This window comes from Anoplopoma fimbria, chromosome 2 (genome assembly GCF_027596085.1).
Source record: "Anoplopoma fimbria isolate UVic2021 breed Golden Eagle Sablefish chromosome 2, Afim_UVic_2022, whole genome shotgun sequence".
Lineage (NCBI taxonomy): Eukaryota > Metazoa > Chordata > Actinopteri > Perciformes > Anoplopomatidae > Anoplopoma > Anoplopoma fimbria.
In genome coordinates, this window is record NC_072450.1 from 6,119,980 (window position 1) to 6,133,973 (window position 13,994).

The window sequence follows — 13,994 nt, forward strand, 5'->3', positions numbered from 1 at the left end:
TATTTGTAAATAGACCATGGACTGCATTCATACAGCAATTCTCTAGTTTGAGCAACCACTCAAAGCACTTTACAACACAAGCCAGCATGCACACACTCATTCATACACTGATGGCTACTATACAAGGCCACCTGCTCATCAGTAACGATAAATATTCACATGCACATTTTACACCTGATTTGACACTGCTGCTGGTGGAATCCCATCACAGCATGGTTTCTAATTTTCAAAGACAAAATTACGCTTTTGCCTTTTGCAACACCCCCATACAGTTTCTCTGAATCTGTCACTACCCCGCTGTGAGGTTTTATCCTGCTACCGCTCTGTAGAATCCATTCTGAAGCAGGTTAACATGGAGTGAATGTGGCAGGGTGCAGCAGCTACATTCACACTTAACCTATTTTAAATCAGAGATGACCTTTCTGTTGGAGTATGAACTGTGGTTCTCATGAGCAGCGGGGGCTGGCATTTTCATCTTATGTACAAAAAAAACTAATTTATGTTGCTTTAGGCTTGTTTTATATTTACAAGACATACAGACAATTCTTTTTTATTATCAAAGTTTTCCACCAATGGAAATGGGTTTTACCAAATGTAATTTCTAGAACTGCACAGCTATTTGTAATGAAAGAAGCTGCTTTGTGGTTATTGCCATGAAAAAAGCATTATTTGTGACCCAGAAGTCCTATTGGCTGATGGTAGTGCTGGTCGCTATTGTCTTGTTGTAATGTCCCTCCGTTAACCCTACAGTGCCCTTCCCTTTACTCGACAGTGGCTGATTGGCAACAACATATATATATTTATCTGGGAAAATTGGGAAAAAGGTAAAAGACCATAAAGATAGAAGACGAGCATTTCATTAATGAAGTAATGTGTTATCTCTATCCACAAATGCTGTGTGCTGTTTTTAGCCTGTGACAATTTTTTTTGTCTTTTTTTTTTGAGCAGAAACCTTTAAATTCACTGATGCTGCATCTACACTGACAGAAATTAAGCAAGAAGATCACAAACTAGCACCATCATCACATAAAGAATTGATTCCATCGCCTTTATAACATCATCTCATTATTAATATCCAGGTTTGTTGAAAGTTTATCATTAGGCTTATTTGTTTCAATAATGTTGCAGGATAATGCTTTGTGCTGAGTTTTATAAGCGGCAGCCAATCAGCTGCTCTGATAAGTTTGGATTAGCTCTGTTTTTTTGGCTCATGGTTAGAATAAACACATCTTTTAGTGAAAGTCATAATAAATAAAATTATATTATTCAAGCGAGTCATGCTGGTGACCCTTATTGGTTTATCCCACACAGATTTCAACATCGTTTGTGCTTCCCAGATTTTAATTTGCAAACCTTGCATGTTGTGTGGATTTATGACAAAAATGTAACACGACAAAGACCGACTCCTCTTCTTGTCTCTGTACTTAAAGAAGGAGGCTAAGACCGGCATGTTTTGGTGGCCAGACCTCATTCTGTCTCTGAATTCTTTGTCAAGATAACGGACATAATCTGTGGCTGCTCTGGCTCCCCATGAAGCATCATCCCTTCAAAATAGAGGGCCAATCTTCTGTCCATGCTTCTTTGCCCAGCGCTGTTTAGGATTGTGGGGTATTAAGAAAGATTCAGCCCACAGAAGGGGCGATGGTATTTACTGAATAAGAGCTGAGGGCAGGGATGGAATGGACTCAAATCTGAACCACATGCTGATATAGAAGCAAAACCAGAGAACAAGAAGCCCCATACGCTGCAGAGCTATATGAGGAAATGATTGCATGGCTTTTTGCATGTAATTAATTAGGATAGGATAAATGATTGTTTAGAGACTAACGAAGAAGTAGGGAGGAGTATGGCGTTGTAACAGTTCAATGTTCAAATTCATGCGATTATCATTTTTTCTTCTCTGTGGTGGAGAGAAGTAGTAAAGTAGACCAAGGAAAGAGTCTGGGAGTAAACCACTACCAGAGGCTAGCGGTTAGCGCAGGAGTAATTTAGCTAGCTATGGCATGCCCTGCTAGCTTAGCTACCACAAATTATTTAGTGAAAACTGCTGACAGGGATAAGTATCTACTTACATTTTGCATTTACATTTTAAATGTAACATGGGAGGTCTGAAATGGTAGAAAATCAGTGTAACGTGTAACCAAAAGTTAAACAAGTAAAACAAAACTGTTGTTAACCTTCTTAACGCCAGTTTAGCAAAAAAACATACTTTTTTTTATCTAACAAACCAACTTGTTTTATCTATTGAAATGTTGGTGTTCCATACAGCTTTTCTAATGTGATACTTCAAAATGTTCATAACAATATGTGGATGAAAATATCGCTCATAACTGATTTGAACCCAACATTTTGCCCTAACCGCAACCCAAAAATGTGAGACAACTAGGAATAATGTTGAAAAAGAAAAAAAAACTCTGAAACTTAAATATTCAACCTAACCCTGACTTTCATAAGACAAGCAGGAAAAATCTGGTGCCAACTCTGAAAAGTGAAGCCAATGTGAAGTTCTTCAAAAGAAGATATTCCAGAAGATAAAATGAGAAAAATGACTCTACTTCTCAATTTATTAACTCAGTAAACATGTGAGACAAGTTTCAAATCTTCTACCATACAGGATAATAATTCAGTAAATTATAATTACATAAGAAAAAACGAAGCGGAGTATGCTTTAGGGCGTGGCTACCTTGTGATTGACAGGTTGCTCGCAAAGTGTTGTCTGGTCTTGGAGTTCATCTTTAACCCTCTCACAGTGTGTTTTCACTTCATGGATGTTAGTTGTAATATTTTGGTCGCCAAAAAATTATCAGCGTTTGGTTGAACTTCCAGAAATCCAGGCTTCAAAGTCCACAAAACCAATGGGTGACATTATGGTGACTATTTTCACTTCCTGTTTTACCAATTCTTTATGACGGAGAAATATAATGCAGGCATGCTCTATGTCGACCACATATCGAGGTTCAACCCAAGGTTAGGAAAGGCTCTTTAAAATCTGTGTGCATAGGATTGCCTGCATGTTTCTGTCTCCAGTGGTCTCTCCTGCTGAGTTCTTGACAATGAAGCCAAAGGCCAGTAAATGTCAAATGCTCTGGTCCGACTCCCCCCTCCTCTTTCTTCCCTCAGATCCTCCTCCCCTGCAGCGACCTCTGAAGGTTTCACGCTGACTTAAGTCATGCAATGAGCACGCATCGTCCAACCAGCGCTCCATGGTGGATTGTTTTAAAAACAGCGAGTAAACATACATATTCACAAATACATGGGACTCACAAGGGACGAAAAGAAGACACCAAGACACCAAGCAGCAACAGTGTCTAAGCCTTACACACTTAACTGCAGTGGTTCATGTTTACACATCCCTGTTCAGTTCCACCAAGGTTCATCAATATTGCTCAGATTACAATTTTATGCCTCTGGTCACTAAATCAAGCTTCAAAAAGCTTTTTTTTTTTTTTTTACATATTCACCTGTAAGTGATTGCAGGGACACTTAGTCATGATTTTAGCTACATCACTGGTGTAGGACGCGTGGTTGTTCTCTTGTGTGTTGGTTTAGACTTTTTTGAATATCTCTATCGGATAGGTCATAATTTCCACCTGTCATAAGCATTAGCACATGAATGATATCTCTTAAACTAATGCCGTTATCCCTCTCAACCTTTACCATTATGCTAACATAGCTAGCAGGTAATCATGCTTATGTGGTTCAACAGCTTTGGACCAGCCTCCTTTAAAATCTTGGACAAAAAATGATCCTTTCATTAGATTTTCCCTGAGAATAATGTCTGATTTAAGATTTAAGATTACTCTAGAAGTTCCAGAAGAGGCAAGGTCAGTGGCTCATGAAAAACATGATGGATCCCCCTCTGAGGAGCATGAATATCCAGCAAATTTCATAATCTGATGTCACCACCCTTGGGGACTTGGCAAAAATAAAGTGAATCAGCATCATTGTGGGTTAGACAGAACATCAGGCTTAATATAAGTATTCTATATTATAGTCAAACTACTTGTTTAACTCGCATGAGGCCCACCTTCTGTTTCACTCGATTTGTAGAATATTTAACAAAACGAGGACGTATCAGCCCACTTTTTGTAACTTTGATGTAGATATGGGGCAGCCTAGAATTCAGCCTGGAACCTGCAGAGGGTTTGTTCCCTGTAGGTCAGCCTCCTAGGGACTCTGTAGCACTCTTCACACCGCCTCCTGCTGGGCAGCAGATTGTGTGTAAACCAGGCCACAGCACTTGGCAGGGGGCTGGTGGGGAGTCCGCCCCGGATTGTAGTTGGTGTGTGCGGATAAGATGCCATGCATACCGGCACAGATGTGTTGTTGAACAGTGTAACCGCAGTCTGAGGAGTTACAGTGTCGACCTACGTGTCTCATTAGGAACAGAGGAGATGAATAATAACATGACACAAAGGTGCTTCCACTGCAGTTTGTGATTGACTATACTGGAAAAAGCGCATGTCATAGTAGAGATGCTTCAAATTGAGCAGGCTGTTTGTCAGGTTGCAGCATTCTCAGCCGCAGAGCCAGCACACACAGGCAAAAAAGTCTAACGTACTTTCCCTACTTTTCTTCCTGCTGCAATTTTTATTTTTAACTCTGCCATATTCGAGACACGTTGTTAATTCAAAAATTCCTTGCTTATTTCATATAATTGAAATTATCTCAGGGAAAAACGGATGCCGGCCTTCTCATAATGGAAAGCAGACATTCTTCCTCAGGCTTCCTTTTGCATGTGATCCAAAATTCAAGACTGACGTCTGGAAGCAAGTGCAATGCAACCCCCATCTATCCAGGGTTAATTGACTCTTAGAATCCATTTCCAGCACTCGTATTTCTCTGTTGCCTGAGCCGTATCAATATCAATTCATTATTCCAGCAAACAAAACCGCCGTTCCAAACATAACAAACCGCATAATAATTTGTGAACCCTCGCTGCTGGTAGGAACTCTAGTCTAGACTACAGTGTGCACTGAGGTGCCATCACTTTCAAGGGGGGTGTTCTCCATCTGCTCCCCCAGATAAAACATTAAATTGCATTTGTCTTTGCAAGTCGAGCCGCACTCCCATTCTGCTTCTGCCTGTGTGAGAGCTACACGGAGCAATGACAAGAGCAGGATGTTGGAAACAAAAGCCCAATGGGAGTTTTTACCAGTCCGCCTTGGCTAAGCCACTCACCATATAATTGACTACTCGCATCAAACACACCTACCGAACACAAGTGAAGTACAGGCGCTGTGGTGAAGTATTCTGGAGTCAGTGCGCTAATCTTTTGGCACACAAAAGAGGATAATGAAAAAAGGAAGAGAGCCATCTAAGCAGTGACGCCACGGGAATATTTCTAAGCAACCATATCACTTATTTTTTTCTTCTTTTCTGGAAGGCCTTAATATGTGGCAGTTCCCACGGAGCTCCCCCGGCTCTCCTCTTATGAAAATCTGCTACTTTTAATTAAACTAGTTGGTGGGACGCGTCGGGCTCTTGGATGTTGATCAATGTTGGCCGGGAACAGAGCGGCAGCACAACGAGGACGGAGCATCGCTTTTCAGACCTCTTTCCCTCTTCAGGCCTCCCTGTTATCTTTCAGCCCCGCTTTTCAGGTGCATCCATCCACCTGTGTGTGTTTGTGTGTGCTTTTTAAGTGCATGTGGTCGGGGGTGGGTGGGGGTGATTGTGGAGTTTGGTGAACAGACGGTGTGGTTCCATTTCTACGGCCCATTGTCCTCCATCAGGCACAACGGGATGTTATCAGCTTCAGCCAGGCTCAACCTCCTACAATGCTTCATTACCTGTGTGTGTGTGTGTGTGTGTGTATAAGTGTGTGTCTGTGTCTGTGTGTGTCTATGTGTGTGTATGCACACTCATCCCGCAAACAATGCTTCATTACATGTGTCTCCCAGGGCTCCCTTAACATTTCTTCCTGTCTCATTACCCAGTGAGAGTCCTGTTATCTATTCCAGTCATATTTACCGAGCAGACCTTTAGCCTTCTCAGAAGCTCACACACACACACACACACACACACACACACACACACACACACACACACACACACACACACACACACACACACACACACACACACACACACACACACACACACACACACACACACACAAAACAGAGCTGTCGTGTTTGTTAGCAGCGTAATCCGTCAGTGCCCGTAATGAATCATCACTTAGTGTTTAATCAGTGTGTGTGTGTGTGTGCACTTCAGAGCTCACATACATTCATACTATATTGCTATTAAAAATACATATGCTGACAATCTTTTATTATCTTAAATCCAATCTTGAGTAACCAGAACATTGTATTTTGATGGAGGCCGAAGTGTCTGTAAAAGTCGTATCTTGGTCCAAACGTCTGTTTCTTTTTTTCTCCCAGATGTTGTAAGCCTCTCTGCATTTAGTCAAAATTACTCGACATCTCCTCTTTCTATAGCGGCACATCAGAGAAACATCAGTCTCTTCAGGAAATGAGGACTTTGGCAGTCAGGTGGTTGAGGCTGGATGCTGTCACGGTCTGCTTTGTTCACATTCAAATATTCAAAGTCAGTCAGAGCGAGCGACGATGAATACGACGGCGGCGCTGGAGGCTTCAGAGCGTCACGTCTAATAAGGATCTGTCAGGTTATCATAGAAAGTCTATTGATCATCCACGTCTGGCCCAGTTTCTCTCCTCGGCCCACATTAAGGATTTCACAGCGGGTTGGAATGAATCGCAAAAAACACAGAAACAGCGGGACACAGGGAGTTGGGGGGGGATGTATAATTAGATGTAATTATTCAGCGTTACGCAATCCGTTATATATTTTTTAGTTATTGCGGGGAGCTGTGTGTCATTATGCTGTAAGCTTAATGTTTAAATGACAAAGAGCGTTCATTTAGGTTCCGCATTTGCATATTACTGAATATTTTAACTTCAACCCTAATGTGAACTTCAACCCAGCAACTGGAGATGTAAAGACTTCTGCTTTACAGTCCGTATTAATGGTGGGAGATATCAGATGTGTTGTTGTCAAATCATTTTTTTTTTATTTTCTCCGCGCAATAAAGTAGGAAATAAAAACAGATTCAGAGGGATTTCTCTGTTAGAACCTGGCTTTTCTCATAACCAGCCTCTGGAGGGGATTACAGAGCCTCGAGCTGTTGAACAGCTGATTGTGAATGCATGTTTTTTTAATAAAGGCCAGCTGCCTGCTCGACTGATTATCCGCAGTCTCTCTCAACGCAGTGATAAACAAGCACATTAGAGACCGGCACATCTGCTGACACCTCCTGATATACAAGGTCTCTTCAAGAATTCATTTATGTCTGTGTGGTTTTTTTTTTTATAAATGGGTCCTGGCACTTGTGGATGGTTGTGCCTCTGGGCTGCATGCCCTCTCCAATTTAAATCTGTTTGCCTAATTGATAAATGTTATCGCTTAATAACTTGTGACAGGAAATTAATAGCGCTGGTCAGGGCGGGTGTGTGAAGGTCGTGGTTTTAGGCTGACGGTTGATGGTTTAATTGGTTTTTACTCGGCTTTCAAGTATTTTCTAACCAGACACAGCACCTGAAACCCGCCCCCATGGCTAATTCTTGCACACTTACTGGCACTTTCATCAGGATCCAGTCCACAGAAATACCCAAAAGACTGTCCTGCTGCCTTTGGATTTACTTTTTTAAATAGCAAAGTATGTTGTATTTTGTACGGTATCAGCGTTCTGATGTTCAAAGATGTTTGTCAATTTTATTGATTACCCATATTACCCAGAATGCCTTTTAGCAAACCCTGGGGAGGGTCCATGAACTTGTGTTTAGGTGTGTGTTTCTTCACATTTAGGAGTGCATGTGGAGAGGGTGATGGCAATAGCGTGAGAAACTGCAGAGAGACGTTAGCAACCAGAAGAAAATGGAAGATTTAGCAGCTAATGAGTTGGATGCCGTCTTTTATTCAGAAGTTTAAGACAAAATCAGAGCTAAAAGGAGAGCGAGGTAGACTTAGATGTGTGAGGTGGACATAAAAACAACTACAAAGGAAAGATACTGTTGCTCGGTGTTTGCTGGATGTGTATAATACACAACTGCGTGCTAAGGGTGTCGGGCGTATGGTGTTAGCTGTGTACGTGTCTGCTTGTTTTGATATTCACATATTAGGCGGCTAAAGGCTTGGCTCCAGGCTACATTTCAGAGCTCTTGACCCTTTGCTCACCCGCTGATTCTGCTCTTATCTCATTTCAAAATGTGACTGAGAACCAGCACGAGTAGAAGCCTTTAACTTTGTAAGAGTTTGCCTGCAATCTGCAAGATTAAAACACCTAATTTCTGCAGATGAGCGTTAACCTTGCCATTCATAATTTTTATTGGAAAGAAAAATTGTAACTTTGTCTTTTTTCAGTTTCACAACCTTTCTTAATTGTCTTTTATTTTCGAATTGCTTCATGATGACCTTTCAAAGCCCTTTGTTAACATTTTATTAAAGTACTACATACGTCGACAGCACAGTGATAATTACTTTCTGTCGAACAGGACATATCTGGACATGACGTGGCACATTAATCTTTTTATTTATTCATGAAACTGAGGTATAGAGCAAACACCCTCACTTGGGTCTTTCAACACAATATGTTCCCGTTCTATATGTATCTTTATTAGATCTCTCTCGGCTCCGTCTCATCTTGCTCCACCTTATTCATCCTTACAGTAGCACTATGAAAAATTCATACTCTGGGATGGTGAACTGCCCACTCTTATTTAAAAGAAATCATTTTCACATCTATTGGTATATTCAGACTACTTCTTTAGATCTGAAGCTGCACTTTACAAAGAGGAGGGAAAAGTTCTATCAGTGGTGGGATAAAAGGTCCAAGTAGGCAATTTATTCACATGCTGGAACGGGCCTCTCCTACAGCAGACTCTGAACATCAATACATTCAACAACACCTAAGCTAACTACCCTTTTGCTATTAGCAGAGAATAACACTCCTGTTTCTGTTATCTCCACCTGGTTTCCTAATTTCACAGTTGCTTGAACATTGAATAACATAATCGTATTTGTGATTATTGACTTCGTTCATTCTTCACACTATGTGGAGTAACATCCCAAAACAGTACATTTATTCTAATTAAATAAATTAATTATCAGCAAAAATCGACAAGCAGGCGGGGTTAGCAGGTCCTATAGATACATTAAATACACACACAGACACGCCATGACTCTGGGTTAAATAAACACTTAGCTGCACCATCTGACCACAGGTCAATAGTGGCAGTGCCGCTCGCCTTGTCACTGGCTCAGCCGCACTCTTTAATTATACCCCCATTGATTGGTCGGGATGCCGATAAGGCATTTAAGCAGCTTAATCCTCGTTGTATTAACATGAGCAATATGCACATAGTTTATGTATTAGTTCTCAGCCTGAGGTGGAGCACTTGTGTTTGTTGCCTCTTGCATTTCAATGTACGGGCTGCCCGAGGGGGGTTCATGAAATGTCAATAGAAAGTGGAGAAATTGATCGATTTGACTGCTGGTGGCACGATGAAGCTGTGGTGGTGGAGGAGGGGGAGGAAGAGGAGGTGGAGGAGGTGGAGGAGGGAGGGCTGCTGAAGTTACTTTCTGTTTTGCTGAACTGATGCCAGACTGCATCAATCTCGTCTCTGTTGTTCTACCCCATAGGAAATCTATCAGGAAGAGTTAGGCATCTCTTAAAGTTAAAGTAGAGCTGAATGAAAAAGCAATTTTCACTTGCGTGCTGTTAAGTCGGTCCGTTCATGCATAGATGCTAGTTGCATCCCCACCCCCACACCCTTCTCCTCCTCCACCTCTGCATCTCATACAGTAGATGAGACTTGCTGCTGAGGGAGTCGCTCCATCAACCTCAGTGGCGAGCTCAAAGGTTCCAGTCCATGAATGGTAAGCACCTTTGGGTGGAGCCGCTCTTGACCGATGGGATGGACAAGGGGAGAGCAAGGCCACCACTCACCGTGACCGGGACAGACGGAGTGGAGAGAACGAGAGAGCACTTGCTTTACAGCTGACTGACAGGAGGTTAATTGACTGAACCCTCCCCAGTGCTGCACTCTAGAGAGCACCCCCCCCCCGACCCCCAGAGGCATCTCAATTCACCGTATAAGATAGAGATGTTGTTACTGATCTGTTGGGAGCGGATGTTCAAGAACACGCACTGGGACTAATGTCATAATAGTTCTTGTATAATATTCAAACTGTATTCTCTAATGTGTTTGTGCTATATTCATTGCAGATAATCAGTTCTTTATCTCAACAACAACAAAGCAGTAACAGATAACAGAGTCTTCCACCTTTTTCGGTTTTATTTCAAGTGAAAAAACATGACATTTTTGTCTTGCTTAGTATATTGAAGAACATAATTAAAACCTGCGCATTCCACAGGAAATCAGATGAAATCATGCAGGTTCACCAGAAACTCCTTCAGCTGGAGCTTTTCCTCTACCACCACCAACAGGTTGATGTTTTTGGTTTTTAGGGACGTGACTCGATTTCTTGGATTACTGGAATTCGGCTTTTGTCCTAAAGTTACATTTTCGTATACAGGTTTTGTTCAAGGACAGAACCTGAGTGATCAAGACTATTGTGTTTACTATCTGATGAAAATTCAGCTGCTCTGGCTGAGTTATCGAACGCTGTCTAAAATCATAGTTTCATGTGTTTAAGAGTAAGGTCCTACTACTTTGGGGATATCTGCATATGTGTGTTTTATATAATGTGCTTAGTATTTGCATTTTTATCGATTGTGGCGCTGCAGGAAAATATAACACATGAGGTCTCATTTTGTGGAGCTTTCTTTGACAATGTAGCCTCAAAAGCGTTGCTGTAGCGGCTCCTGTCAGCGGCACAGCAGCGCTCCTTTTAGAGCATCAAAAGAATGTACTAATCTTCACTGCGACGCAGCCTTTCATACATTTCCCGAGTGAAATGGAAAACAGCAGTATTGATACAAGTAGAAACATGAAAGACTTTTCCAGAACTATATCCCAATGCTGGGATTGACTTTAATTTCCAAGGCTTGAAAGACATTGCTTTCGTTTAAGCTGCCTGTGGAGAAAGTGATGGCGAGCCATTTAGGCGTCCCTCATGATTGTTCTCTCATCATCATCATCATCATCATCATCATCATCATCACACTTTGAAGCCAAAGACTCTCAGCAAATAAAGTAAACAACTAAAATATTTATTAACCGAATAACTTTTTTTTTTTTTTTTTTTTTACAGCAAACTCTTATCACGACACAGTCTTCAAGTCAAATGACACTTAACCCTTTGAGTACAATTAGGTTGGCCACTCTGATCTGGAGAAGAAACAATGAACAGACCCGGAGGATCTCTCTGCAGGGGTCCTCTATGAAAAACATGAACAAGCACATCAGGATCTAGAAGACCCAAAACTGCTTCTTTGAAAAAATCAGACATTTAAGGAGTAACACAATGGCTTGCTTATTTTTTTGAGTAGGAACTCAATCAAGAACAACATTGTCATGTTCAACATTAGAATTGTTTTTTTTGTGTTTTTTTTTTTACATGTGTACATAGTTCTTTTCTGCCTGGTTCTCATGAAGGTATTTCTCAGTTCAGTTCAAAAAGACGTGTGTTGGAAAAAAATTAAATAAAAAAAGGACGTGAGGTGAAGTCTGAATTCCAAAATCCGCTTCTGCCTCTCTGAGCTTTCAGTGAGGGACACCGATCAGAGCTCTGTACAAACACACAGGCTAGTCAAATCTACAATGTTGTCCTAAAACAGTGAAAAGACATAAAACTATGACCGATACTAAAAGGGTTAAGGCAAGAATAGAAAAATAAAGAAATAGTAAAAACAATAGAAATGTTGCTTCTCTGTCGTACTCGACTGGCAACGCTCAGATCCTAAGAAGCTATGCTAGTGAGAATTATTCACATGGTCTTACTCTCTTTACAGAACCCGTCACTTTACACGGTATTTACAGCAAAACAGAACCTATCCCACAAAAAAAAAAAGTAGTCCACCGAAATTAACACGTTAGTCATGAACACAATGATAATTAAAAAACTGTATAATTTTATCATATCGTCAGTATGTAAAAACGCTTACACACAGACTTGCAAATAGTGTTTTACAGTAGTCATCATATTTCATATCAAATCAATCAACAGAGCAATCTTAAAACATTGTTTTTCAGTGATCCTTTGTACAAATGTCTGCTTTCGATTGCTGTGTTAAACTTTGATGGGTACAGATACCATTTACATACATTGTTTTTTCTTTTGTGTGTGTGTTCTTTGTGCACAGTTGACAATTTCAGTTTTACAAGAGGCATTGTGACGATGGAGGATAGTACAGGGAGAAATGCTCAAGTGAGACACACATGGATGACGACACAAGGACTTTGCGACCGAGAGGTCAGAGGGGTGGCACACCTCGCTGCATGCCAAGGTCAAACTCCGGAGGGGGGGTTAAACAACCAGAATCACCTTTCCCAAAAAGTTTGTGAAATGAGCACCATGTTTTAGAGTCTGAACAACGCGCTGTGTGGATGAAAGAGTAGAAAAATATCCCAGACACCACCAGAAACAAGAACTAGTTTGACATTCAATAGTGGAAGGTCAGCAGTGAGGGAGGGAGACATTTCCTTTTAACTCCAGAGAACAAGGTCACCCCTGACCAAAATAAAAAGTTTGTTTTTTTAAGCAGACCACAAATACACAACTGGTGTACTAATGAGATTATGGCGTTTGGATGATCCTCCACTGGAAGGAATGATCGTGATATTGAACAAAAACATGCAAGAAGTCACACTACGAACGCATGCTTACCCAAATGCATCAAATACTGCAGCTTGGTCAGTGCTCCAATATTTCCAGCTATGACCCTCTACGTAGCCCTCTAGCAAGTTTTGGACTTGTCAGAGATGGCGTGACAATAAACACCCATTACATGCATAGTGTCTCATTAAAATAAAAATTGTTTAGGTTGAGGCAAAAAAAACCATTTAATTAGGTTTAGGAAAAGTCTGACTAATGACTGATGTGACCAAAATGTAAATGATTACTTTTAGATTGACACGGGACACAAACAGCAGTCTGCTGGGTGAAAGTCCTGTGTTTGTTTGATCAACCTCCCTTCCTGCCGGCTATATGTTGACTATCTTGCAGTTATCAATTAGCGTGTTTACATTGAAGTTGGTTGCAAACCCTTGTGCGTCGTATACACGCTGACCCAGCAGCGGCATACAACGCATTGGGAGTGAGAACGGGTTGACTCTACAGACGGGGATGGCTCACAATAAATCCAAGACCGGTTTTGGCCACACAAATTGCCCACTCTGGAGTTTTTGTCTCCGATCTTAACAATTTGCTAGAACCGGAAAATCACAGTCAAGTTGTGTTGTCTGCACTGGGCTTTCCAGTATCATCCCATTTTTTGACAGGAAATAGCAGTATTGTTAGAGCACCAGTGGTTGATTAACTTTGCTTTACATAAAAAAAAAAAAGGAGCTTTGATGAAACCAAATTAATTCGTTTACACTGAGAAAGGAAAAATGAGTCTTGATATCTGCAATATGCTGACGATGTGCAGATAAACCAGAGAGTAAGAAGAAGGTGTAGAGAAGACCTTGAACGTTGGATCCAGCTTTGAAAAGAAACAGAGTTATCCTTCTTCTGAAATTATTTGACTTTTATAAAGAACTGCATAACAAAAGTTTACTGAAAAACTATTTCACCGGACCAAAAGCTACACCTGGCATGTCAGATGTCTGCTGTTATCAAGTTATAATTTCATGTATGAACTTGAAGCATAATTCATGGCCGTAACACGTAGTTCGCCTTTCAAAGTCTGTGCTCATTTCACAACATTTTGAGACGGTGTTAGAAAATCTCCACCGTGGTTTTCTTAGGGAAAAAAACAGACAGTGATGGACAAACAGGGCGATAACATCGACACTTGAGGGAAACGTTGGCGCTCTTGAGACTAGCTTGGAGAGAGGTGTGGAGGA